Below are 5,242 nucleotides of genomic sequence, written 5' to 3' on the forward strand. Positions count from 1 at the left end.
GCTTGCAGAGCCCAGCGCCTGTGACAGGGCTCCCTGACATTAGTGGTGTGAGTCAGCTTGGAAACAATCCTCAGGGTTTCAGACAGGACCACGGAGGAGCCTGGTAGCATTTGAAAGGTGTGGGGGTGAGGGTCGGGGAGAGGTGAAGACAGGGTCCTGACGGGGGACGGGAAGACTTTCTGTGAATATTAAGTGCAAGATGCTCCCCTCTTCCGTCACCAGCAGATGCCCAGCTCCTTTATAACTGCGACAGTCGTGACCCGATTACAGTGTTCCCTGAATCCTGGCTTCTCAGAGCACTCACTCAAAACTCCTTAATTGTCCCCCACCCAACCTCACACCCCAGGGTATTACTTTATTGAGCCCACTCACATGGAATACAAAGAACCCACCCTTTCCAAGCCCCCCCCGCCCCGCCCCGTTCGTGTTTCTGAGAAGCTGGAAGAAGAGTTCCTTTTGGAGGCGAAAGGTGAATCACAGCTAGAGCCAAGTGATGCGCCTGATTTAGATTCAGCGTCAGAGCCGGAACGGCCCTTGGCGATCACTTCCAGAGCCACAGATTGGCAAGTGGCAGAGCCAGAGCCAGAGCCAGAAGGCAGGATCCGGGCGCCTGGTCTGCGGTATCTTCCTGACAACTTCCAGAGAGAAGGAGCCTGGCGTTTTCAGCATCGGCCAGTCACCACCACCATTTCCAGCTTTATTTCCATTTAGATGTTCTATGTTCTCCCTGTGAGGCGGACTCCAGGGTCTCGCACAGGCTAAATGCCAGCCCATTCCAGACGACCTGTCATCCTGCAGCAGCTCGCACTTTGCAAAGCACTCACGCCCACATGAACTCCCTTGATTTGCAAAACAACCCAGCACAAGAAGAAGTGGGGCAAGTGCTATGTTTATCCCCATTTTACAGGTGAGCTGAGGCAGACTCCAAGAGGTGAGGGGCTTGCCTGTAGTCACTTGAGCAAGTGGAGGCCCTGGTACCACCCCAACCCGTTTTTAAGCCCCAGACCCCTAATGGGCTCCTTTCTAGAACCCTCTGCTCCTGGGTTTTTGATGGTTAGAATTTCTGCTAAGGATGGAAGTTGAAGTTTTGCTTAGGAACAGTTAAGCCCCATTAACTAACAATAATTATTCCTGACATTTATGTAACATTTGACATTTATATAGCACCTCTCATCCCAATGCATCATAACCATGACTGTGCAGTTCACCAGAGAATCATGACTGGACTGGCTAAAAACTGTAATGTTGTGCCTGGATTGTCACATACTTCTGAGCTGGTTTTGACATAATATATGGAAGAGCCACAGGCTGGCATTTGTATTTCCTTTCCATTTTTAAGTGTTTAAACAACTCCCTTCCCTTCAGTGTTCCTTGAGACCATAGAGACCAATGACTTCGTTTCTCACAGCCTTATTCAGAACACTTCACTGAGTTTTCTATTTGTTCTTTTCCACAAACAGCACTGAAGGAACTTGCAGAAGAAGGGCACCCGTCCTAACTTGAATCTTAACCAATAAAACTTTAAATATGACAGCTCAATTACCTGGGTTTACAGAAGGAAGCAACAATATACTGAGGAACAGCCCCCTTGCTCACATTCCCACTCAATTACCAGGACAGAATTTTCCACATAAAGCAGGTATCTACCTCCTTGTTCCTCAAAGAAAAAGTGTGAGACAGTGGAAGACCAAATGTGAAGCAGAAAAGGAATACAGCTCAATATATCAGAGCTCAGTCTGAGAGTTTACCTTTTATTATCAGCTGACAAGTAGGACCAAAGGAATAGAATGGAAAATTGAATAAGCAAAGCCAAGGTGATCATCAAATATTTAAAAGCCTTTAAGTAGTTAATCAACAAATAAGCGTAAAACATTTAATCCCCAATATTCTCTAAACATAAACACATAGATAGGAGTTTTAATGCAAGTAGTTCATAAATTTCTAATACTACCCAAACCACTTCTTGATCTTTAAAAATTATTGCTAACCTTTTGTTTGACATGCTGTCACTAGGTAAACAATGCTCCTGTCTGAAATACACATGAAACTTTTCCAATGACTTCCCCAATTATTTGATAATCAGTAGGTTACTGTCAGGCTGCCTAAGTTCAAAACACGGCTCTGTTGCTTGAGTTTTAAATAATCTCTGAGTCTCAGTCTCCTCATCTACATAATAGGAATGGTGGTGATAATAGTAACATAAGTGGGTTAAGAACTGTGCTATGTAAGTGCTTGCCCTCATTTTTATTAATGAAAGTAATGTGGCTAATGCTATGATAGAAGGGCATTCGGTGATTTTAGCAAACTTGCCCAAATAAAGAAAAGAAGTATGTTTCCCTATACCTCTCCCAGCCCGACACTAACCCCTGCATGCACCATCTGTACCAAGCAGGCTCTCACCTGTAAAAACATGCCAACAGAGTCTTCGTGTTTGCAAGCTCTAATTTCCTGCATGCCTTGGGCTCACCCAGTCTCTTCTAAGATCTCTCAGAGCCAAGATCCCATGGATGGTGCAATTCCAAGAAGCAGCCATGCAAGGGCATCTCTAGGAGTATCTCAGCTGATGGTGGCCATAACCTGGGGTATTTGCCCCCTGGGTACCAGCGCCACCTCCAGAAATGCCATTTTACTTACTAGGACTCAGCCCAGTATGGCCTGGGTGACATGTGAGGACAGGCACCCTTATACTAGAGTCAAGGTAAACTGTCTGGGGTACCACCCTTCTAAGATGTTCCCACATCTACATCACCCCCTTCCACAAGGTAGGGGCACAGGCAAGGAACAAGCTCCTTTTCCCAAGGCACCACATTGGCTGGACTTATAGAGAGGCTGACTGGCATCTGTACTGACCAGTGAGAATAGATGGGACCCCTGCTAAGTGGTTAACCCTTTAGTTGCTGGATCATGGGGCAGTGTAAGGGAGAGGCCAGGACTGCTGGGCCAGTGGATAGCACAGAGGTCAGAGCACTGGGTATTTCCTAACCTCTCTAGAAGAATTTTAATATTTTAACAAATATACAGCCTTACTAGTTTTACCTACTGAATATCAGGCCCGAGTAGAACCATTCCAGGAATCCTCAGATGGGGATAAATACTTTAGCCTCTTTCTTTGGATCTAGTCATTTCTCCAACATTCAACAAAGTTTAGCAGGTCTACTGAGTGCTGAGGAGATAAAAAAAAAAAGTCTCCTAGGCTCCCACAGAAGTTCTCAAACTTAGTAGCATAAGAAGCACTTGGACAACTTGTTAAAATCAGTCTCTTGGGTCCGACTTCCCCAGGAATTTCAGTTCAAAGGTCTGGCATTGGGTCCAGGATTCTGCATTTGTGATTCTGATGCAGGTGCCCGGGGACCCCACTTTGAGTGACTCTGGTTTAATAAATTCATAGATGGGTAGCGACCTGAGAGGAAGCTGAGGAGGAAACAGGAAGAGTCTGCTGCCTGCAACACTAAAAAAATAGGACCCTCTAGCTGCCTCATAAAGACACACATCCCCTGAGCAAACCTGTCCTTGTCCCTTCTACTTACATCGCCCTTCTACTTACATCATTTAAGGCTTTTCTTAACTGATTTAACAGTAGTGATGGGACAGATGCTGCTGGGTTTGTGGTTAAACCCCTAGTTATGGCCCCAGCGAAGTTTCTCTCTCTTCTAAGATGTAATGTTTTCTCTGGAACCTGGCTGAAAATCATACGTTTCACCTATCCCAAAGAATATGAAAGTGTTAACATCCTTATGAAAGTTGCACTTATCTTAATGTGTTTTCCCTCCCCTTCTCACTCCTCTCCTCTCCCCTCCTTTCCCCTCCCCTCTCCTCTCCTCGATTAAACAGAAAGAACCTACTCCTTCTTTTTCCTGCCTTTACATTAAGTGAAAGAGATTGACACCTGCTCTGAATAATGACCCAGAATAATAGTGCTGTGTCAGCACAGTCCAAAAAATTTTTAGCCATTTCCTTAAGATCAATGGTAAGTGGAAAGTAACAGTTTTACAGTAATTAGGAGTGTTTTATATATAGGGAAGGTTCATCTAGACTAAAACATTATTGATATCACATAAATTATTATTGAGTGTGGCCTCACATGAACTGATATTTCACATACCACCTCTTTTTATATCATCATTAACCACATGTTTAACTCATGTACTGCTGACGTGGAAGGTTATTCTCATCTCTTTAGGGGCATTTATAAGTACCTTATTTGAATGATTCTTGAAAATTTCAGTAGCTTTTAAACCTAACTGATCAGTGATTCCTCCTCATTCTTACATGATATAGAATATTTAAAACATGGAAAGTTCCTCTCAACCTCACTTGAATCCTGAGAATTACCCACTAAGGGAGTCAAAATATAATGCTTTCCCATCCCCCTCCCTCTTCCCCCACCCTGGTATAAAATATTTTGTCTATGGCTTTCACAACAGTGCCCTTACTTGACACTTAAAGAGAATCCAGTACTAACAGGACACTGGGACATTGTGCTGTTTAGAAAACCCGGCTATTTGCAGGACTGCTCCGGCTATTTAATGCCATGCCAGAGTCTGAGGGGAAGGAGAGAAGGCTGTTATTTGTGAGCACCAGCTCTGGTTCAAGCCCATTATGTATATTTATCTCATTTAATCCTGACAACTCTTGGTGAAAGGTGTAATTACTCCCGTTTTATTGAGGAGAGTATTGAAGCTCAGAGAGGCTAAGTAATTTGGCCAAGGTCACACAGCTAATAATGAAGCAGCTGGGTTTCAAACCTCGTTCTGACTCTAGAATCCCCTTTGCCCATTGCATCCTGCTACGGCATTTATTTCAAGACACTCCATCTCTCCTTTCACCCTTCTACATAACATCATTTGGTTTTGTTGCCAAACTCACCCACGTGTGTGTGTGTGCGCGCGCACACAAAGTTTGAAAACTCTTGTGCTTCTCAGTAATATTTTTATTGGAAGTGTGTCCCTTCATAGGCCGAGGGGAAAATAGACGTCTTTGATGAAGAAGAGGGCCCTGCATAGCAAAATCCTGGTAATTCAGGCACATCACAGCCATGTTTGTGTTGGGGGAAGTGTGGTCTAGAGAAGCAGCAGCTGCCCTGAACACTTACTGTAACAGTGGGCTGCTGAACATGGCGCTTTGACCTTAGCCTCACTGAGAAGACATATCAGAGAAGGTAGAGAAGGTGGAGCTCATGGGTGTGGAGGCTGGAGGGATACTCAAAACACTGACTGAATTTGCCAGAGGAAGACAAATGCAA

This window comes from Myotis brandtii, unplaced genomic scaffold, assembly GCF_000412655.1.
Source record: "Myotis brandtii unplaced genomic scaffold, ASM41265v1 scaffold17, whole genome shotgun sequence".
NCBI lineage: Eukaryota > Metazoa > Chordata > Mammalia > Chiroptera > Vespertilionidae > Myotis > Myotis brandtii.